Below are 24,483 nucleotides of genomic sequence, written 5' to 3'. Positions count from 1 at the left end.
GTATCACTAAAATTGCAAAATAATGAAAGTGGGACATTGGTCAAGAGAAAAACATCACCACTATGATGCAATTCGCAAATTGAGCATTGGCCGCGAATTGAAATTGCACCTTTATGGTGGAATTTCAGAAACTCGTTGTCGCGAAAGAAGGTGGACTTGGTACATGACCATCATCTCCTCTTTTTCTAGTTATGAAAATGTCAATAAGATTTATACTGGTGGGAGGCACTGATCATTCCTTCTTAGGCTGGGTTGAAGGTGCATTAAGCGGTGCATGCATCCTTAAGGTATAAAGTTTGGCCAGTGAAGCATATATGATGCAAAAGCATCAGTATACCGTGTTGTTTACTCGAGAGAGCTTCATTGTTCGTAGGCATCACCGTTACTGAACTTCTAAACCAAGAATGCATCACTATGACGCACTCCGACGGAAAGGTTTGCGACATACAATCTTGTGAATTATTTGTGAGAGTCCATTTGGCCTACAAGGATTAGGTTTTGTTGGCTTTAGTCTTGCAACAAGAGTTGGCTTTAGTTGCTAGTATTGACACATATGAAGTACGGTCTTTCCTTGATACCTTTGATCTACGGAGTAGGGTACATAGGCATCCGCAATGAGTTGCAGCATTCGTGGTCCAGCAGCTTCTAATTGCTCATATCATTTAATAGCGAGGTGATTGCGACGTTTTGATAACTCATATAATCTGTCTTGAGATGATTGTTACCATACTTGATGAGGTAGTTGCAGTCCATCTGTGGGTGCTCATAATTCATATCAATCCATTAGAAGTCACTACACGAAATTCCCGGATTCGTAACAGCAATTCGTAACGGCCTCGTGGCCGTTACAAAATTGTTGTTACTAATTTTTTAAAATTCGTAACAGAGGCAACCGTTACCAAATTTTTTATAGGCCTGCCAGCCACACGCCTGGTCACACCTGGATCGTAACACTTGCAATTTGTGCGTGTGTCATTCACGCGCGTACTACTGTGTTTCCACCCAAGATGAGTAACACTAGAGTATATTTCCACATATGCGTGTGCCATTCACATGGGTGATTCCTTTCATCCCATGCCTTGGTGAGAATCGACAGATCGATTTTTTATTTCCCATTCCCATTTCTCTTTTCTCCTTTTCTGCTCCTGCCTCTAAACCCTCGTGAATATTCATCTTCAATAATCGACAGCCAAGAAACATCACAGAAAGCTCTCAATCATCTTCAATCATCGACTTTTCTTCTCGTTTTTCATTTCTTTTCTCTCTCTTTTATCATCAGTTTTTCGATTTTAGGGTTTTTCATCGTCTGTTAGTCTAGTTTAGGATTTTGATTTCAGAGATCTGTACAAGTCTTTCATCATCTGTAGGGTTTTAGTTTTTTCGATTTGTCTGGTATGCTGATTTGAAGATGATTTGGTATCATTGAAGGAAGAACAAGATAACTCATTGACCCAATTAGGTTTTTTACACCATACAAATCGAGAGAAAAAGGCTTCAATAAAAATCATGGATCATCAAAATGGGTAAGTTCTTCAAAATCATGGATCATCATTTTTCAGTTTATTTCACATCTATGTTTTCAAATTATGGTTTAATCGCAATATTGAAATTTAGGGTTTTTGTAAAACTGATTTCAGGGTTTTGAGAATTAGGGATTTTGTTTAAAACATGATATTTATTGGAATTAAACCAACAGAATTAGGTGCGGTTAGTTTAATTTTAGTTTGTCTCTGTTTTATCTCTCTGGGCTTTAGTTATCAATTGAAAATTTGGTTTATATGTTGATTGTAGGAGCTGTAGCAGCTTCAGAGGGAGGTGGTTCTCTAGGGGGTTGAGTAGATTCTGAAGCAGAGGCTATGAAGATGAATCTGACGAATTAAAATCAGAAAAGTGAATGATTAAGATGATGAAGAAGATGAGATTAGTGGAGAGGTTTGTTCTTTGAAACCTTTAAGAGTAATATTTCATTATTTCTTTGTAGTCATCTAAAATTATTAACATTTGTTCTAATTTAGGTTGTTTGATTTTACAGGAAGAAGATGAACATGAGCATAAGGAAAATCATCTTTAGTCCCCTTTTCATCCATGGTCTTGATTAAGATGCGTGAGATTCCTGAGGGGTACCTTGGTTCTACAGTTAACAACGATGTTGTCACAGTCCCTGCCTACTTCAATGATTCTCAGCGTCAAGCTACAAAGGATGCTGGAGTCATTGCTGGTCTTAATGTTATGCGTATTATCAATTAGCATATTGCCGCTGCCATTGCCTATGGTCTTGACAAAAAGGCCACCAATGTTGGAGAGAGGAATGCTTTTATCTTCGATCTAGGAGGTGGTATCTTTGATGTCACATCTGTGTAAGTGTATTTTCCGGTGCTTTCTGCTCTTAGTCATTATAATGCTGGAGTGACCAAGATGTGTATGTCACAGTAAATGGAGCCTCCAAAACCCAAGAGTAAGCAAGGTACAGTTGTGAACTACTGCAATGTACAATTTTATTTATTCCAACGTCTGTGTTAAATGACTTTCAGGATATTGGTGCAACAGTAGTTATCTGCCAATGGGGTTTTGATGAATCGGAACTTGCCTGCTGTTAGATGGGTTGGTGGTGTAGAACTAGAGCTCATTTCAATAGCTACAGATTATTATGAACTCATCTCTTACTGATATATGGCATGTTGTCTTTGTCTCTGTAGGTGGAAGGATTATGCCAAGGTTCCAAGAACTGAAAAATTGGGAAAGGTACTCATTCTAGTACTACTCTAGTTCGTTCAATGAAACAATACTTAGTATTTACTGTTTAGATTTTTATTTAACTTTAACTCGAGCTGTTGCAAAAATAGTAAAGATCTGCTGTAGTTTTTTCAGTTGGAGGAATTCTCGTGTATTAACATTTTTATTCATTTAGGCTGGGTTAGTTAGAGAGAAATCCTTTGGTACGAAGGCGGTCACTATCATCACTTGTGGTGGTAGGTTTTTGTGCTTCTCTTGTTTCTGTTTAAAAATCTTGCTTTTTAAGTGGTATTTAACTGTTGATTTTGATGAATTCTTAGGGTGGGACAGTAGTTTTACATTAAGCAAGCACTATGGGAGTCTTTCAACTATACTAGCTAGTTAAGTGATGTAGGTTGTGAGAAATAAATACGACGACACGTGGTTATTATTAGAGATCACAATTCAACCATATATCGGTTACCATAGCATGTGGGTTATAACTTTTGTACATGACAAATGCGGGTGCAATTTCGAAAACGGCTCAGTAAGAATCATTCTTGTGGCCCTTTTTACTGCTATTTCAGTGGGGACATTTGTTCTCACTGAAAATTTAAGAATTGTATGACAATTTCCAGTGAAAAATTTAGTCCCTCGTTGGCATTGCTATTGGAACAGGACTTTGTGTAGTAAATTCAGTGGTGATTCTTCTGTTTTTTTATATGTGTAATTTATTCCAGTTTTTGTTAGTAACATTGTCCTAGGATGAGACCAGTGCATTCTTCTTTTGCATGCACTGTAGTTGTTTATTTTTTTCTTTTCCTAATTTATATTTGTTCATGCTACTTTTCAGGTTATGTTATATGTAGACATGGAGGTCAATGGCGTGCCCTTAAAGGTATTTGAATCCCCTTTATAATCTTACTCTTGAACTGTTGAACTAGTTAAATTTTAGTATTTTTGTGGGTTGATGTTATGAATTTGGCACGTATTAACCAGCCAACTTGGGAGTTTAAAAGGTAATAATCTGCCGGAATATTCGTAGCTGGAGGAATTGATAATTACAATTTTGTTACGTGTTGTTATTGTGAACTCTTTTCAATGACAAGATGAAGTGTTGTAATGTGAAGTTTGAACTTCTTTATGCTCACATAGTCACATGTAGTATTTTTCCTCTCTTTTCCAGGCATTTGTCGACAGTGGAGCACAATCAACAATAATCCTTTATTTGCAAACAGAATGAAGTTTTGAAGCACAGAATGCATATTTATTTATTAGAGCATCTTAGTATGACTTTTAGTCTGCTTGAAATGGTTTTTGTTTGGTTTATACGTTTCCCTTTGTTTTAATTTGACTGGCTTGGACTTGACTGGGATTGATTTAGTTAAGTTTGAACCCACCGCTTGGATTGATAGATGATGTAAAGTATCACAAGTGATCAATGGATCTTTTATTTATTTATTAGAGCATGAAACAGTTAGTTGTAACGTTTGATTCAAGAATAATCTTATAATCTGACGAATATCTGTGAGCTGAAACTTCTCTTTATGTAGCTTCTTTGTTAAAATCGTAATATCTTTAATTGTATGACCTACTTACTGTTTATTCGATTTTCATCTGTTCCCTTGTATTAGTTAGTGTAATTGCTATCATGGATTCTCTTAGATTTAGACAATCTAATTCAACGCTTCTTTAGCACTGATATTTGGTTCACGCCCTGAAACAAGTCTTGTTATTTTTGGAGCATCAATGGCTGGCTCTTGTATTGGTTTCCTTGTGCACAACAGGTATAGGGCATCCATATTTATGGGTGATACAAGGTCCCTGGCCCTAGGTGGGGCAATAGCTGCAATGGCAGCTTGTACAACAATGTCCTTTCCCTTGTTCTTTTCACCTGGAGTCTTCGTGAAGCTTCGTCCCTAAATTATTGATCTTTTTCCTTTAGTGTTTGTTCGGTCCCTTTTTGTATGATATATTCCCAAAACAGTCCTCTTAATAATCATTTTTTATACGTGATTTTAAACTTATTTGATATATTCCCATTAATTGAGCAGTGGAAGTGACACGTTGAATTTATGCTCCTCCATGAATCGGAAAACCGCTGAGCTATGGGGTAGATTGAGGTATATATTTTATTTGTGAGCTTCTTCTAGTTTCTGTAAATTGCCAATTTCTAGTATTATCCCATTTAGTCTTAGTCTTGATTATGTTAAATCAAGCAAATAGACAAGGGGAACGCTTTCTATGATTTCCAGCTCAATACGAGACTTGTCAAATCAACCATTGTGCATTTCCAAGTAAAAATCTCATTTTTTACCTTCCATTTTGTCCCTGTATACATCGTTTGACTAAATTCTTATGACCTGATCAATACATACACTATACATTATGCATTGTTGATGTTAAGTAGCTCCTTATGCATCTGTCCATGTTAGACTTTTGATGTAGAATTGATGCAAGTTAATGGCCACTTCGGAATTTTTAGTTATTTTTTGTAGTTGTCTACCTATTGTTGCATCTGTCCTTGACCAGTGCAAAAACTAGCACTTGAAACTAAGATTTAAAATTGTTTACGACATATGAGAAACCTATACGGTACACTAAAATCAAGGACATCATAACCAGTTGGGATTTTTTGTTACCGTTCAGTGAACTTTTTCATATTTGCTGTAATTCTGAACAGTAGGTACTAGAAACCGCAAGAAAATCTATGATGAACAGACTCATTCATGGAAGCATGTAGCTTTATTATTTGTTTGGTCTCCTGGTTGAAGTCTAGGTATTGATAGAAAAAATATGCTTTCTATGATGATTACAGACATAGTGGTCAATCTCAACCTCTTGAACTCTAAAATCTCAACAGTCTTTGTTTTTGATTCGTTTCTCCTGCAACCCCTTTCTTCTTTGCTTAAAGACCTAACAGATGTTATGTTTTATGTCAAGAAGACTCCCCTGATGAAGCACTTCGGATGTATGATGATGCTTGCCCCATCCTTGAAGAACATGAAAAGGAGCAAATCGCATTTGATATATATCGTGTTGCTGCCAATGTTTATATACAATTAAAAAGGAAAAAATGTGGTGTTTCTGTTATCTCTTTCATATTGTCCTGTATGTGACTGTTATATGCTATCTCTAACCAACTGAATTTGGTTTATGCTGTTGCGTTTTCCGAGTTTTCTTGTTTAACAACATCGCTGCTAAAGTCGTTGTTAACAGTGTTTTGTGTCTGCAGATGAAGTACGGCGTAGCTGCTTCTTTCTTGGAAGAGAGAGCCCCTGCAAGAGAAGTGTCCATGGATTGAAGATACGTAGTTGCCGTCCCTTTGGATTCCATTCGCTTCACTGATTCTGCTTCAAATGCAGCAGTCTATGGCATGAGAAGCCTGTTATGTAAGTCATGTTTCTGTGCGTATTAGTCTGCGACATGAGAAAACTTAGAAATAGATATGGAACCTAGGAAGTTTTTTAAGTTTTTGTGAACTATATTTTGGAACTTAGTGAGTTTCTATGTATTCCCCTTAGAAATTTTGATACTTAGCAAAACCATTTGGTACTTAGAAAAATTTCAGTTCTTTTTTTATATGAATGTGATATGAGTTGAAGATATTATTGTTGAATGATGAATGATGAATGGATTGAAAGGTGTATCCAGGATGTCTGGGATTCCGGCTGAAAATGAACTGCGGGTCAATATTGACTGGCAGTAATTTTTTAGCTGTTACAAAAATATTCGTAACGGCTTGTAACTGTTTCATCATGGCACGTAGTAACGGCTGGAGGATGTTACGACCACGTTGTTACAAAACATTCGTACCGGCCTTCAGCTGTTACCACGTGTCATTTCGTAACGGCCCTCAGCTGTTCTAACGCCGTAACAACCAAGAACTCGTACCGGCTGCGTCGCCGTTACAAAAAAATGTAGGCAAGAGCCGTTACGACCCGTTTTAGTAACGACTAAATTATGTTACTAATCCCAGAATTTGGTGTAGTGAGTAGGCATGCATCAATTGTGAATTAGGCATGGTCAGGAAAGAAAGCTAACTAGAATGCAAGTTAGGGGAGCTTGCATAAGCCACTTGCATTACAAGGATGATGCAATACAAGGATTCCATGAGCCTAACTGATGCAACCTTGTCATGGGAAAGATCAGTGCATGCTTTAGCTCAATGCCGAAGCGAAGTAAGGAAGATGGAAAATAGGATTGCAATGACCTATTTGAAATTCCAAGGAATGCTTTATGCCTGGACAGCACTCGGAAGTTAGTGATGCGTGCAAAATGCATCATCATGAGCCTTTATGACCTTGCAACGTTGTGGAAGCTACGTATAAGATATCAAATTAACTTACGAAGTGTGTTTGTAATGGAAATCGACGTGTAGTTGCCTAGTGAGATTTGAAACTTTAAGTCCTGATCACTGCGTTAAGAATGGTACATCGAGATTTTTAGGCCTGGGCGGCTTGGAACCGGGATAGAATTTTGCTTCCCGTCACACATGATTATGCCTAGTCTCAATAACTTCAAATATCTCGTTTACACGAGATTCCCTCCTACTCTAGTCACATTACCTCCTAGGGTTTGTTAGTCACATCCATTTAAGAACACATTAATGTTAGGAAAACCGTTTGTTTCCTACTTTAGGTCCGTTCCACATTGAGGTGGATTCTCTAATTGGAGTGGGAATATTATTAGGAAATAGTTTATTCCTAATAGAAAACTAATACTTGGTGGCCAAATTTGTGTTCTCTATATATAGGAATAGAATTGTAGGTTTGTAAATATCCAACCCAGAAGAGTGGTAGAACCTTGTGCTTAAGTTTTTGGTCTCTTTGTTAGGGGAGGATCGTGTTCTACCGTGAAGGTCAATATCGGTGTGATAGAAAAACTTGTAGAGAGAGGATTTTTGTGTTATAGTGTTTAGGGTTTGGGGCTTTGCCCTAAACCTAGTTTCTAGTGTTTCCATGTTTCTCCTCTGTTACTAGCGATTATGAACACGGTGTAGAAGAGAACACATGAGGCTGGTTTGGAGAATGATTTAGAGAGTTGGTTTCTTCGATGGTGTTCTCGGGTATGTCTTGTTAACTCTTTGGATCTTGTCTTGGGTTACGGAAAGAGCATTTAATGGTCTTTGATTTAATGGAAGTTTTTCTGGTGGTGTTGGCCGTGGATGTAGCCTGTAAAGGTGAACCACGTATATCTTGTGTTGTGGTTGTGTGCTTATTTATCTTCTGTCTCTTTCTAATTATTTCTCCCATATTTCGTTCAAATCACCAATTTCCCGTTGTGATCCTGTGATTCCGCTGCGCTCGGGGTGCCAATTTTCCCAACAATTGGTAACAGAGCTGGTATGATTGAACCTGAAATTGAACGATGGTTTATTATTCGGGTGGAGAAATATGTCGTGAAGATAATGTTTCAACCGGTGTTTACACAAAGATGGATTTGTGATGTGATTTACAAATCAGAGGTTCAACTCTGTAGAAGTTTATGTTCTTCCTTTGGTTTTATGATGTAGTATGGGATGCAAAATAAGGCCGAATGAGGTGGAATACATATATACTTCATGAAGGGTGTTAGTCATCATACACTATAAAGAATGAGTTAAAAAGTATGAAGAAAGGATGGGGTTGTAAAGTCTCATGTAGAAGCAAGTCCAACAATGCTTCGAAGTTATGCATGAGATGTTATGGATTTATGTTAAAGTATTCTTGATGGCTTGCACGTTATATCAAGAATGTGCCTGATCTCGGAAGCATGTACCACGATAATATGGGAATTCACATGGTACATATTTTAAGCGAGTATGTTAGGTGTGATGGTGGTAAGAGTATGTCAGATTAGTGATGGCTTTGGGAATCTCTTAAAGGATTATTAAGCTTGTTAATCACAGTGGGGATATCTGATGGTTTATTTCAGATACACGGTAATCATGACATGTGCTGGAGTATGATATTGAAGCTAATTCTTCCTTTCTGGATAAGAGTTCAATATGCAATTAGCTTACTGGTTAGGTGGAGCTAATGGTGATTCTTATGGATGGTTCTCTTGGTGATCAATGGTGGAGTCTGTGCAAGGATTCATTGATAGTGATTAAAGATTTTCATGGTGTTTGTGAAACGTGATCACTTTCACAAGTGTTCTTCATGAAGAAGATGGTTTGAAGAATTTTATCAACTTCATGGTGTTTAGATCGATGAGATGGTTCTACGAAGATGAAAGTTCGGATTTGAGCTCAAAAAGTAATTCGACGGGTATATAGAGATGGTGAACAACTCTGGTGGAAGATGGATGTAATTTCCTGTGATCGTCTCATGCTTGATAGCATGATCCAAGGTGGAGATTGTTAGGAAAACCGTTTGTTTCCTATTTTAGGTCCGTTCCACATTGAGGTGGATTCCCTAATTGGAGTGGGAATATTATTAGGAAAGAGTTTATTCCTAATAGAAGACTAATACTTGGTGGCCAAGTTTGTGTTCTCTATATATAGGAATATAATTGTAGGTTTATAAATATCCAACCTAGAAGAGTGGTAGAACCTTGTGCTTAGGTTTTTGGTCTCTTTGTTAGGGGAGGATCGTGTGCTACCGTGAAGGTCAATATCGGTGTGATAGAAAAACTTGTAGAGAGATGATTTTGGTGTTATAGTGTTTAGGGTGTGGGGGTTTTCCCTAAACCTAGTTTCTAGTGTTTCCATGTTTCTACTCTCTTACTAGCGACTATGAACACGGTGTAGAAGAGAAGACATGAGGCTGGTTTGGAGAATGATTTAGAGAGTTGGTTTCTATGGTTTCTTCGATGGTGTTCTCGGGTATGTCTTGTTAATTCTTTGGATCTTGTCTTAGGTTATGGAAAGAGCATGTAATGGTCTTTGATTTAATGGAAGTTTTTCTGGTGGTGTTGGCCGTGGATGTAGCCTGTAAAGGTGAACCACGTATATCTTGTGTTGTGGTTGTGTGCTTATTTATCTTATGTCTCTTTCTAATTATTTCTCCCGTATTTGGTTCAAATCACCAATTGCCCTTTGTGATCCTGTGATTCCGTTGCGCTCGGGGTGCCAATTTTCCAAACAATTGGTATCAGAGATGGTGTGATTGAACCTGAAATTGAACGATGGTTTATTGTTCGGGTGGAGAAATATGTTGTGAAGATAATGTTTCAACCGGTGTTTACACAAAGATGGATTTGTGATGTGATTTACAAATCAGAGGTTTAACTCTGTAGAAGTTTATGTTCTTTGTTCGGTTTTATGATGTAGTATGGGATGCAAAATAAGTCCGAATGAGGTGGAATACATATATACTTCATGAAGGGTGTTAGTTATCATACACTATAAAGAATGAGTTACAAAGTATGAAGAAAGAATGGGGTTGTGAAGTCTCATGTAGAAGCAAGTCCAACAATGCTTCGAAGTTATGCATGAGATGTTATGGATTTATGTTCTTAAATCTATGTTAAAATATTCTTGATGGCTTGCACGTTATATCAAGAATGTGCCCGATCTCGGAAGCATGTACCAAGATAATATGGGCATTCACATGGTACATATTTTAAGCGAGTATGTTGGATGTGATGGTGGTAAAAGTATGTCATATTAGTGATGGCTTTGGGAATCACTTAAAGGATTATTAAGCTTGTTAATCACAGTGGGGATATCTAATAGTTTATTTCAGATACACGGTAATCATGACATGTGCTGGTGTATGATATTGAAGCTAATTCTTCCTTTCTGGATAAGAGTTCAATATGCAATTAGCTTACTGGTTAGATGGAGCTAATGGTGATTCTTCTGGATGGTTCTCTTGGTGATCAATGGTGGAGTTTGTGCAAGGATTCATTGATAATGATTAAAGATTTTCATGGTGTTTGTGAAACGTGATCACTTTCACAAGTGTTCTTCATGAAGAAGATGGTTTGAAGACTTTTATCAACGTCATGGTGTTTAGATCGATGAGATGGTTCGACGAAGATGAAAGTTCGGATTTGAGCTCCAAAAGTAATTTGGAGGGTATATAGAGATGGTGAACAACTCTGGTAGAAGATTGATGTAATTTCCTGTGATCGTCTCATGCTTGATAGCATGATCCAAGGTGGAGATTGTTTGGAAAACCGTTTGTTTCCTATTTTAGGTCCGTTCCACATTGAGGTGGATTCCCTAATTGGAGTGGGAATATTATTAGGAAAGAGTTTATTCCTAATAGAAGACTAATACTTGGTGGCCAAGTTTGTGTTCTCTATATATAAGAATAGAATTGTAGGTTTATAAATATCCAACCTAGAAGAGTGGTAGAACCTTGTGGTTAGGTTTTTGGTCTCTTTGTTAGGGGAGGATCGTGTGCTACCGTGAAGGTCAATATCGGTATGATAGAAAAACTTGTAGAGAGAGGATTTTGGTGTTATAGTGTTTAAGGTGTGGGGATTTTCCCTAAACCTAGTTTCTAGTGTTTCCATATTTCTACTCTGTTACTAGCGACTATGAACACGGTGTAGAAGAGAAGACATGAGGCTGGTTTGGAGAATGGTTTAGAGAGTTGGTTTCTATGGTTTCTTCAATGGTGTTCTCGGGTATTTCTTGTTAATTCTTTGGATCTTGTCTTAGGTTATGGAAAGAGCATGTAATGGTCTTTGATTTAATGGAAGTTTTTCTGGTAGTGTTGGCCGTGGATGTAGCCTGTAAAGGTGAACCGCGTATATCTTGTGTTGTGGTTGTGTGCTTATTCATCTTATGTTTCTTTATAATTATTTCTACCGTATTTGGTTCAAATCACCAATTGCCCTTTGTGATCCTGTGATTCCGCTGCGCTCGGGGTGCCAATTTTCCAAACAATTGGTATCAGAGATGGTGTGATTGAACCTGAAATTGAACGATGGTTTATTGTTCGGGTGGAGAAATATGTTGTGAAGATAATGTTTCAACCGGTGTTTACACAAAGATGGATTTGTGATGTGATTTACAAATCAGAGGTTCAACTCTGTAGAAGTTTATGTTCCTCGTTCGGTTTTATGATGTAGTATGGGATGCAAAATAAGTCCGAATGAGGTGGAATACATATATACTTCATGAAGGGTGTTAGTTATCATACACTATAAAGAATGAGTTACAAAGTATGAAGAATAAATGGGGTTGTGAAGTCTCATGTAGAAGCAAGTCCAACAATGCTTCGAAGTTATGCATGAGATGTTATGGATTTATGTTCTTAAATCTATGTTAAAATATTCTTGGTGGCTTGCACGTTATATCAAGAATGTTCCCGATCTCGGAAGCATGTACCACGATAATATGGGCATTCACATGGTACATATTTTAAGCGAGTATGTTGGATGTGATGGTGGTAAAAGTATGTCATATTAGTGATGGCTTTGTGAATCGCTTAAAGGATTATTAAGCTTGTTAATCACAGTGGGGATATCTGATAGTTTATTTCAGATACACGGTAATCATGACATGTGCTGGTGTATGATATTGAAGCTAATTCTTCCTTTCTGGATAAGAGTTCAATATGCAATTAGCTTACTGGTTAGATGGAGCTAATGGTGATTCTTTTGGATGGTTCTCTTGGTGATCAATGGTGGAGTCTGTGCAAGGATTCATTGATAATGATTAAAGATTTTCATGGTGTTTGTGAAACGTGATCACTTTCACAAGTGTTCTTCATGAAGAAGATGGTTTGAAGACTTTTATCAACGTCATGGTATTTAGATCGATGAGATGGTTCGACGAAGATGAAAGTTCGGATTTGAGCTCCAAAAGTAATTCGGCGGGTATATAGAGATGGTGAACAACTCTGGTAGAAGATTGATGTAATTTCCTATGATCGTCTCATGCTTGATAGCATGATCCAAGGTGGAGATTGTTAGGAAAACCGTTTGTTTCCTACTTTAGGTCCGTTCCAAATTGAGGTGGATTCCCTAATTGGAGTGGGAATATTATTAGGAAAGAGTTTATTCCTAATAGGAGACTAATACTTGGTGGCCAAGTTTGTGTTCTCTATATATAGGAATAGAATTGTAGGTTTGTAAATATCCAACCTAGAAGAGTGGTAGAACCTTGTGCTTAGGTTTTTGGTCTCTTTGTTAGCGGAGGATCGTGTGCTACCGTGAAGGTCAATATCGGTGTGATAGAAAAACTTGTAGAGAGAGGATTTTGGTGTTATCGTGTTTAGGGTTTGGGGCTTTGCCCTAAACCTAGTTTCTAGTGTTTCCATGTTTCTCCTCTGTTACTAGCGACTATGAACACGGTGTAGAAGAGAAGACATGAGGCTGGTTTGGAGAGTTGGTTTCTATGGTTTCTTCGATGGTGTTCTCGGGTATGTCTTGTTAACTCTTTGAGTCTTGTCTTGGGTTACGGAAAGAGCATGTAATGGTCTTTGATTTAATGAAAGTTTTTCTGGTGGTGTTGGCCGTGGATGTAGCCTGTAAAGGTGAACCACGTATATCTTGTGTTGTGGTTGTGTGCTTCTTTATCTTTTGTCTCTTTCTAATTATTTCTCCCATATTTGATTCAAATCACCAATTGCCCTTTGTAATCCTGTGATTCCGCTGCGCTCAGGGTGCCAATTTTCCCAACAATTAATAATGTCAACATGTTCTTAGTCCCGTCCAACACGAGATGCTTATTTAACTAGGTATATCCATATACCGAAGGATGCCCTAGCTTTGTTAATCCCGTGAGATTCCTCGATCTCGTCTCAGGACCTCATAAGCTCGTCTGTAGCTGACTTCATGAGCACGTCCACTCCCTCAGAACTCATTAAGTTTGAATATCGGGACCCACTACCACTAGTCTCTTCCATTCAAAAGATTTTTTAGCTAGTCACGTACACCGGTGAACTGCTAGGTCTTGCGCATCTTATCCCTCCGGTCTTATCAGATGCGACACTTATGCCATATAAGTTTACTCCATATTATTGATTCCGCCAGGTCTGCTCCCAGGCAGTCAACCACGTGATTTTAGCATGTTATGATGTCTGGTAATTAAATATGAATACACGAGGAGTGAGCCATAAAGTAGGGAAATTCTGAAAATGGATTTCCAGTCTGATTGGTGTCTATCTCGTCTTCATGAAAGAGTCAGCGATTCTAACATCCGATTAGGAATATACTGAATTTTAATAAGCAGGTCCCACCATTCTCTCACTCAGTAAAAATCCAGATTTTTTCCCCTTCAAATCAAATACCATTGTTATACTGCAATACTACTAAAGAACAACAATAATGGGAGATTCTTACACCGCTCGAGGATGGCCCTGTAGGTTTATCCCGTAAGAGACAAGTCCCAGAGGGCGGTCCGGTAGACTTGTCATGTAAAAGGTATGCCCCCCTCACTCCCCCGACCTGATCAGCAAGAGGGATGTTTATGGGGCCACTAGTTTGTTATAACAACACTAGTTGAGGGGGCCATGCCATGATTTGTTTAAACTTTTTGTATAATAGAATGTCCATGTGGTCATATAAAAGAGAAATTGCCCTATACAGGTCCAGTACAAAGTTGAGAAATTTTGAGCTTTTTAAATGGCAAGGAATAATTGTAATTACTGGAAACCATGTAGTACATCCAAAGTGATCGTAACCAAAATCTAAGTCATGCTAAGTAATATAAACACAAAAATTTTTATTGATGAAATCATTCAAAGTAACAAAGATACAAGTTCTTCAATACAAGGAAACCCTAATCCTACTCTAGACTTAGCACTCCCACTGATAGATGCGTTTATGTGTCTATTTTGATCTCAATTATATATATTGTTAGTGCTCGATTTTGTATTTATTATGGCGTTTTGTGTCTTTGTAGATGTTTTTGGAAAAAATAAACATGTGTGGAAAAATTGGCTCGAAAAATTGTATATGCGCTCGTGGGAGAAAACCACTAAAGGCACCCCTTATTTGGATAAGGGACACCTCAATTACTAAGGGGAAACCACTTGCTATTTACACCCAGGACACCCCAAGTGTTAAAGGCATCCTGGAGTTGGATAGGGGAACTTCATCCTTTCCCATTTGAAATTTGGCGGGAAAATATAACTTCACCTGCGTAAACCATAGAGTCACCGTGTGTTACTTTGGAAGGATTTTGAGTCGATATTTTCTTGGATTTGGACCCGGATATGGACTGGTATTAACACTAGACCTCAAAGCAGGTTTGGTAACTCTCTTGGATTCGGAAAAACAGGGATAAGTTTACCGATTTGATAAAACAGGGAAGAAACGAAGTTGACGGGATTTTATTTGTATATTTGAAAGAACTGAAGAGAAAATATCTTCCCTGATTCAGGGGAGATACAACAGCTGTAGAAGTCGCGTGAGAGATAAGCTAAAAGGGGAAGGAAAGTACGTAACTTGCAGAGAAAAGAAAGGAGGATAACCGAAGACTTTATCGAGTTATAATCGGTGGTTGTGATATATAAGAGGTTCCAGTTCGCAGAGAAAGGAGGATGGGAGTTTGGGGACCGAGTAGAGAGATTTCGAGTACCACAGAGGCTCGGAAAAATATCCAGGGAAGCTACAGGCAAGACTGCTGGAGGAGAAGAAGAACACGAAGAATAGATCATGGATTATAAAAATCAGTCATCTTTTCTTTGTAACAGACACCAAATTGTAACAGTGACGTCTGTAACAGTAATACATCGTTGCTAATTTCAGTCTATTATATTTTCTTCAATAAAACACATATTGATCCATGGATTATTATTTTGAGCGAATGTTTGAAAACATGAGCTAAACCCCAACGCTGGGACGACGGAGGAAACCCTATTTCACAATCTCTTGGTAATTATAATTGATTCTTAATGACTTTTGCACCTGTTTTAATTGATTTATGATTTTTCTTGATTAACTGTGATTTTGGTTGATGATGTATGCTGGGTCTAAGTACTTTTGATGTGTCATGCTTGTGATTTACATCTAATGCTTTATGAAATCTACTTTTGGCAAAGAAAAGAGTCAACAAAAGAGCTAGAATTGTTAAGAATCATTATATGAACCAATTGAATGTAATTAATGGTGAAATTCTAAGTCCTAGTACCTCTCGATATTCATGACAATCCTTTGTATATATTATCTTTGTTTTTAGAGTTAGAATTTAAGTATAGAATCGAGTCTTTACAAGTCTGAGCGAACGATACTTTACTACCACTTTCTACGACAACATAAAAACCACATCAATTTTTGGCGCCCCGACGCGGATTTGTATTAGGTTTAAGTTTTAGACTTATTTGTATTTTCATTTTAATTTTTTTAGATCTTTTGTTCTCTTTTACGCCTTTGGTATTTTTTGATTCTTTTCCAGGTTTGGAGCGAAGATAAAAGGAAAGAAAAAGTGTTATAAAAGAAAAGCATCGCCAAAGAAGGAAAGAAAAGAGGAGTCTAAAAGGAATGAAGAACATTTTGTATATATTTAGATTTTATTAGTTTTTTTATTTTTAGAAATTGTAAATAGGGTTTTATTTTTGTAATTTATTTTATTTATTTTTGGACACTTTTTGGACTTGGACATTATTTTTAAAACCCTAAGGAAGGGATTAAAATTAAATAAAAACTGTTTGCAGGGAAGGACGACAGTTACGATAATGTCTCGGCCCCTCGACTTCAACGGTTCATCGCCCGTCTGGTACGGGAGGTAAGACTCTATCCACCCATGAATCACCTGTCAGTGGGTTTTATTTTGTGTGCCAACTCACACCTCTGCAATAGAATGTCGAACTGGTATTACAATATCCAACACAACGAATATCCGACTGATTTTCAAAATGGACATTACTTTGACCATAGTGTGAATAGTGGTTGGGAACATCAAACTTTTGAAGGTTATGGTCTATACCATGGTCATCCCAATTACTATCTACACGCCAACCGGTCGTACGAGCAAAATTCCTCTCTACTAGAGTCAACACGTAAGTTAGCTGAGTCGACACGTAAGTTAGTAGAAATGAATAACTTAGTAATGGACGAAGGCAATGCAACGAGTGAACTTTCTTTCCTAGATTGAATCAGGAAGTCATGTGAGTCGACTCAGAATCTTTTGTTAGAGGCCCAGAACAGAACTGCTCGAAATAATCTTAATTACCAATACAGTGTTTCTAATAATACCCTTGAAAATGAGGATAGTTATTTGCATAATCAAGATGCCGAGGTTATAACTAGTAACACTACTTGTTTAGATTATGATGAGGATTATGTTGATGAAGAATCAGATACATATAGGCATAGTGATCAGGAATTTATTACTCCAACTGAGCTTTACAATGATAATATTATTTCTAGTTCGAATCCAAATAATTATTTACCTATTAAAAAGGACGAGTATTTGACTAGAGATACCACTGTTTTAGACGATGTAGTATTTCCTTATGATTACAAAGCCGATGATGGTTTAGAGGAGCGGGTTTATCCTGAGAATATTGTTTCCGTGTCTAGCGATTTAGAAACATTGGTCTTAGAAAAAGAATATGAACTCGTCGAGATGAGTGAGGATGTACCAGACTTAGAAGAATCAATTGACCATTTTCAGGAATCTGATGACCTAGAAATTAGGGAAGTTGTGACTAGTCTTTTTAGAGATACTAAAAACTCTAAGTTTGGGGGTGATTATCATTCTCCATGTGGTTTAGCTCTTATAAATGTTCCTCACTTGGGACTTGACATATGTGCCTCAACTATTTTACAAGATTATCTTCATACACGTTTTCCTGAACCTAGTGATGTCCATAAGGAAGTTCAGTTATTAGAAACCCATCCTCTGGTTGATGTGGTTTATCCAGGATATGATACCCAGATTGACTTTGTTTTCCCACCAAATATTTTTCTTCCAACTGTGGGAACTTATGAGTTTCAAATGTGCCAGCTACTAAATTTTAAGACTGAGCCTAAGTACTTTAGGAAATTAGTATCGACACATTTTCTTAAGATTGACCGCCAGTTTCATCATGGTCGATTGTGTGAGTCAAAACTAATTGTCTTTAAGGATCCGCAATTATTCAGGTTATTATTATGTGCTTCTAAGTTTTTACTTGAGTTTTTCCAGACTCTAATACCTGAACCGGATCTTATCTTTGAGGAATTCCATCACATGAAAATATTTTATCTCGACCCAGTTATGGAACCTGAACCTGAACCACAGCTAGATGTAGTTGTCTTAAACAGGAAACTAGACAAGGGTATGATTTACTTGTTAATTTTCTTGGCATGTTGCAGGTTCTTTTTATTTGTGATAGCTTTATTTGGTTTTGCTGACCCACAGATATTTCTGATATTATTTTATGATCTTATGAGGTGACTAATCCTTTCTTAGTCTGGTAGAAGACTTTAAACTTAGCACTTCTTGGGAGGTAACCCAATACTCATGCAACACGGTAATATCTTTCCTTAACTCTTTTGCTTCAAATGGTAACAATTTCTCCTTCTTCATGCTTTTAATTTTATCTTTAGAACATTGAGGACAATGTTAGATTTAAGTTTGGGGGTATGGGAGAAACCTTTTCGTTGCAATAAATAAACTCCAGAGCCTAGAAATTTATCCTTATTAAGGATGGCACTACCCAATCTAAGTGGATGGAAGCATTTTGGTTGTAGGAGTTGAGGGACGAATATGATTAGATGGAAACATCTAAAGAGTCTATTCATAAAAGCACAGAGATCAGGTGTTAGAAATAACATGGTAGTTTCGCCATATCTCATTGAGTCATTTTCACTTCAATTTTTTTTCTTTTTAAAATATGTTTCTCTAAGTGATTAGGTGGGGCTCACGATTCAAGTTGTTACCATTGGTAGGGTGAAATAGAGTGATTGAGATAGCCAAAAAAAAATAAAAAAATAATAATAATAATAATAAAAAAAAAAGAGAAAAAAAAAAGTTGAAAAAGAAAGAAAAAAAAAAGAGAAATTGAGACCAGACCATCAGACCAACTAGAATAAATTCAATAAAGTCGACCTGTGGAACCCTTGTATATGCCAGTTGTGTTGACCTCGAGTTAGGATTATCGACCACTGGTACCCTTGTATATGCCAGTGTGTTGATATTAGTCAGACCGGTATCTCAGTCCATTAGGATAGGTTCATTATGGCAGTGGCCTTCAGACAGATATGAGAAACACCGTCCACCTTAGTCAACATCAAAACCATCTATGTTTTCCTATATCCATCTTCTTAATCTATCCATGTGATTTGTTTGATTCTGAGTTTGGATGCGACTATCTGACTAGAGCTCTGTCACTTTATATGAATTTTAGTATGCTTGAGTGCGAACTCGTGTACAACAATTGGAATTTCTCATCGGGGTACTTCCTCCTGTAGTCAATAAGTATGCCAACCAAGGAGATTATTTAGTGCCTTCCAAGGTTCTGCGTAGATAGCTAGGGTCTGGAGTGTAAAGGTTTTGTGGGTATATCTCTTGTAAGCCCTCCCGACACTATAACTCGGCCACTAGGGCCACCTAGGGGTTTAAAGGCTTGTTGCATACGCTAAATGCAACCTACGATGCCTGCGACAGTGAGTTAGGATTTTTTTTGATTTACTCGAGGACGAGCAAATAATAAGTTTAGGGGTATTTTATAGATGAATTTACGTGTCTATTTTGATCTCAATTATATATATTGTTAGTGCTCGATTTTGTATTTATTATGGCGTTTTGTGTTTTTGTAGGATTTTTTGGAGAAATAAACATGTGTGGAAAAATTGGCTCGAAAAGTGGTATTTGCGCTCGTGGGAGAAAACCACTAAAGGCACCCATTATTTGGATAAGGGACACCTCAATTACTAAGGGGAAATCACTTGCTATTTACACCCAGAACACCCCAAGTGTTAAAGGCACCCTGGAGTTGGATAGGGGCACTTCATCTTTTCCCATTTGAAATTTGGCGGGAAAATACAACTTCACCTGCGTAAACCATAAGTCACCGTGTGTTACTTTGGAAGGATTTTGGGTCGATATTTTCTTGGATTTGAACCCGGATATGGACTGGTATTAGCACTAGATCTCAAAGAAGGTTTGGTAACTCTCTTGGATTCGGAAAAACAGGGATAAGTTTACCGATTTGATAAAACAGGGAAGAAACGAAGTTGACGGGATTTTATTTGTATATTTGGAAGAACTGAAGAGAAAATATCTTCCCTGATTCAGGGGAGATACAACAGCTGTAGAAGTCGCGTGAGAGATAAGCTAAAAGGGGAAGGAAAGTACGTAACTTGCAGAGAAAACAAAGGAGGATAACCGAAGACTTTATCGAGGTTCCAGTTCACAGATAAAGGAGGTTCCAGTTCGCATAGAAAGGAGGATGGGAGTTTGGGGACCGAGTAGAGAGATTTCGAGTACCACAGAGGCTCGGAAAAATATCCAGGGAAGCTACAGGCAAGACTGCTGGAGGAGAAGAAGAACACGAAGAATAGATCATGGATTATAAAAATCAGTCATCTTTTCTTTGTAATAGACACCAAATTGTAACAGTGACGTCTGTAACAGTAATACATCGTTGCTAATTTCAGTCTATTATATTTTCTTCAATAAAACACATATTGATCCATGGATTATTATTTTGAGCGAATGTTTGAAAACATGAGCTAAACCCCAACGCTGGGACGACGGAGGAAACCCTATTTCACAATCTCTTGGTAATTATAATTGATTCTTAATGACTTTTGCACCTGTTTTAATTTATTTATGATTTTTCTTGATTAACTGTGATTTTGGTTGATGATGTATGCTGGGTCTAACTACTTTTGATGTGTCATGCTTATGATTTACATCTAATGTTTTATAAAATCTACTTTTGGCAAAGAAAAGAGTCAACAAAAGAGCTAGAATTGTTACGAATCATTATATGAACCAATTGAATGTAATTAATGGTGAAATCCTAAATCCTAGAACCTCTCGATATTCGTGACAATTCTTTGTATATATTATAATCCTTTACAAGTCTGAGCGAACGATACTTTATTACCACTTTCTAAGACAACATAAAAACCACATCACCCACTCTAATAAAATATGCCCCCTTTACATTGTCTAAGGACCTCTATTTATAAGACTTATATCCCTAATGGGGTACAACTCACTTTATCTCGCAACATCCTCGCGGAGATGCTTTATACTCGGCAAGACCATTTTTCATAAAGTTTTTTCTCCTTCTTTCGCTACCCTCACATGGACTTGTCGGGACACCTGTCTCTTTTCTTGCTCCATAATTTATCTATCTCGCGGATTATATTTTCCACCAAGTAATCCTACTTCGTCCCTTACGACCTCGTCCTTGATATCTTGTTTGATACTTCAACTTAGTGCAGGTTACTTCGCCTCAGCACTTACTCCCTTCGTACTTCGTAGGGCCTATTGGTGACGAGATAACTCTGACATTTGAATTGACAAGTTTTCTGACTGGGATCTTTTAGTGAGATTCTCTATCTCTATTTCTTCTCTTTATGTTCGACACGTGGCGGGTCTAATTCGCGTATCTACATTTTTCCTTTTCTTATTCTATTCGAATCATATGAGAATGGAATAAGAACCGCTTTAGATTCCCTTGCCGCCACGTTCTCCACTTTCTTGCCTCCACGTGACCACGTTCTTTGGGTAACCGCTTATTGCCGGTTTGTATACCTCGAACGTGCCGTCAACCTACTAAGTCGGTCATCTTTCCCATGCTATTTATATCCGACTCTAACTTTGGTTTGGGGTTTCTTCTCCTCTTCCTCCTTTACGTGTTTATCTGGTCTTTGAGTTTTCTCCTTCTTTTGCAATTGTTATCTCCTCTCGACCCCATATCCTTTTTTTTGTCATTATGGCTTCTCAGAAAGTTTCCACAACTACCTCCTCACTCAAGTCCCTTGAGTATTTCCAAGCATATTTTCAGAGGATGCACTTAACCTTAACTCCTGCTGTCGATTATTTTGTGAATCCACCTGTTACTGCTACTCAGGACATGGAACTTAACTATGGGTGTATTCAGTCGGGTACTTGGTCGGCCGACAAGATGATCATCACCGTTGGTCAGTTAAGGGATGGATTATCCTTCCCACTTTACGATGCTTCAAACCCTATCTTTCTTGAGTTTCTGAAAAAGCTGCAATGCGAGGCCTTTCAGCTTTCCAGTAACGCAATCCGCATCCTCAACGGAGTTTAAAAGTCTTTCTTCCAATGGTACCTCGCAGGTTCCATTAGCAGCCGCAGAATTTGATCCTCGTGACTTTAACGTGGATTCCTTCGTGGCCAACTATTCAGTGAAGTTCATAAGTACGAGAGAGCATCAGGAATGGGTCATTGATTTCGTTTGAAAGACTGTCGCGACTCCAATCAAAACTCTCGTGTTAGACATAGATTCCCAGCTCCACCTTTCTTGCGATGATGGTTGGGAGACGTTTCCCCTGGTGGTGGGTGGCCCTTTCGTTTGGGGTTTTGAAGAGAAATGGGTTCCTCGTCAAGGCCCTCTTCCTAAACATTGTTATCTTGCTGATTGTGATCCCTGGAGACTTCGGTAGTCTATGCCATCCAAGGTATGATTTTCTTTGTGATAACCTTCTCAACCAGGTATCCATTTCGCGCATTATCCTTCCTTAGATTCTTAATTTTACTCCTCGTAGGACAATTCTCTTCTCATTAAGCAGTCTACTTCGGGGTCATCAAAGGGGAAAAAAAGGCGCAACCATCCTACTCCGCCTCCTCCTTCTTCTCAGGTGTTTTTACTTCGTCATCATTGTTTCCTTGCTTGTTCCGACCTTTTAGTTATTTTCGCGCTAATATTATTATTTCGCAGATGGGTACCTCTTCTTCTGGCGAGCCCAAAAGGCAACGAAAGGTCTTGGATTTGGCTGCCTTGGCTGCAATTCGCAAAGCTGTCATTCTTCCCAATCCCTCCGCTCCTACTAAGCTTCAACCCTCTCGTTCTCGTACCACTTCTTCTGTCAAAGTAGTGGACCCTCCTGTTCGCCCTGAAGTTGAGCGCCCTGAGAAGCCCAATGAGGATCCTTCAGCCGACGAGTAGAAGAAACAAATGACTCCGTCGGCTATGTCTGACCTTATTTACAACCCTGACATGAAGTTTCTACAGGAGGTTTATGACAAAGCTCGCGAAGATCCAGTTTTGAAGTCCCGTGCCTTAGAATCCTTAGTGACCTTTAGCTTCATCGATTTTCTTGCCCAAGATCCTTCTGTGATGCTGAATGCCTCTATGAATTTGTCTCTCCAGCAACATTCCGCCCTAATGTGTCAGGTAAATCTCTTGTATCTCCTCAGTTCGTCCTCCCCTCGCTCTAAGGCTTATTTCTAACTTGGTTCTTTGGTTTTTAGGAGGTTAATCATCATATGGTTAGCCTCTAGGAGATTAGGTTGATCCGCGAGAAAGCCAAGAAGGATGAAGCTCAAATAAAAACCTTGGCGAAGGAACTCAAATAGGAGAAGGAGCAATCCAGCAAGCAGATCCAGAAGATAGAGAAGCTTCTAAGTAAGTTCCTTAACTTCGCAGATTCATTTTCGCCTTTATCTTTATTTCTGTGATTTTATTATTTCGTATTTCGTCAAGATCGATGCATGCAACGGCAAATGAGTGCCTCCGAAGCATCCTCCTCGTTAGAAGATCTTCGTGCCGAGAACATGAATCTCGTGACCCAGAATGACTGTTACGTGTCTGAGAACACAATTTTAAATGAGAAGGTCGAGACTCTTTTTTCGCAAGTTGATCGTTTGTCCATTGACTGTTCTCGGAATGAGGAACTGAATCCCCATCTTCATGACGATAATGAGCGCCTCAATATGAAACTTCAACGAGTCAACAATTCCCTTCTTACTTCAAGGAGTATCCATCTCTCATCATCCACTTCCTACAAGAGACTGGAAGAAGATTACGAGCGCGTGATTAATAGTAAAAGTAAGGTTGTGGCTGATCTTCGCAAGTCCCGGAATAAAGTAACCGGTTTAAATGAAGATATTGATTATCTAAAAAGGAAAGTAGAACTCCTCCAGACTCAGCTAGATAACTCATCTCTTCCGAAGTCCATCAAATCTTCATCTCAAGCCAAGTCCATCGAACCTTGCAAAAAAAAGGGTTCTCTTGTCATTAAATCCGGCAAAGATACCTCGAAGTCAGGTCATGGTAAAGGCTGGGACAATGCATATCATGAATTATGTGTCCGGCTTCAAGAATCAGATCTAGCAATCTCCAAGCTGGATCATATGTATACTGACATTCAAGAAACCTTGAACAATATTATCTTGCATATGGAAGGTAGCTTTAGGTGCCACGCGTAACATCGCTGATTACGTCAAACTTTTAGTTTCTGATGAAGTTCTGTTTGGTTTTGCAGAGTCCGAAGAGCGTCATAAGAACCAAGTCCTTCGCCTTTCCCAGGAAAGGGATGCATTTCGCACGGAGGTTTCTCACCTCAAGACTGAGATCGATGATTTGAACGCCGATATGGATGAGATGATTGAGACTTCTGGGAAAGTAGCGAAGGCATCTCGCAAGAATACTCAGAACTACCTGATCTCTCTCTTTGGTAATTTCTATGATGAGCAAGGTATTCCTCATACGATATTTCCTCTAGAGGTATTCTCTGATGACGAGCAACCAAAGGATGATAGAGTCATCTTGGATGAAGAAGATAGATTCTCTGAATATGGCACGGAACGGAAGGTTTATAATGCAAAAATTGAGGAGAAAGAGTCTAAGGGTACTTTCTGCTAGTACTGGTGCCGGTCTTGCTGGAATGGGTGATGAAATCCATGGGGAAACAGTTACTGACGACGTCCTTCCTTAACAACAGTCTTAGTTTTCTTCTTTCATAATTTGGTTT

General features: G+C 38.2%; 1 long non-coding RNA gene across 2 annotated transcripts; it reads left to right on the top strand.

Moving 5' to 3' along the window:
- The first annotated feature begins 1,148 nt into the window (after positions 1-1,148).
- LOC113326991 lies at positions 1,149-6,226 on the top strand. 2 transcript variants are annotated; one of them, XR_003348666.1, is made up of 9 exons: positions 1,149-1,523; positions 1,792-1,932; positions 2,033-2,357; positions 2,532-2,601; positions 2,697-2,742; positions 2,909-2,969; positions 3,566-3,610; positions 3,899-4,835; positions 5,948-6,226. It is a non-coding gene; the product is annotated as an uncharacterized LOC113326991 (long non-coding RNA). The 2 variants fall into 2 exon arrangements; XR_003348665.1 differs by having other exon boundaries at positions 5,659-6,226.
- Positions 6,227-24,483: the final 18,257 nt, after the last annotated feature.

Source organism: Papaver somniferum, unplaced genomic scaffold (assembly GCF_003573695.1).
Source record: "Papaver somniferum cultivar HN1 unplaced genomic scaffold, ASM357369v1 unplaced-scaffold_10, whole genome shotgun sequence".
Lineage (NCBI taxonomy): Eukaryota > Viridiplantae > Streptophyta > Magnoliopsida > Ranunculales > Papaveraceae > Papaver > Papaver somniferum.
This window is presented reverse-complemented; position numbering and strand designations above follow the sequence as displayed.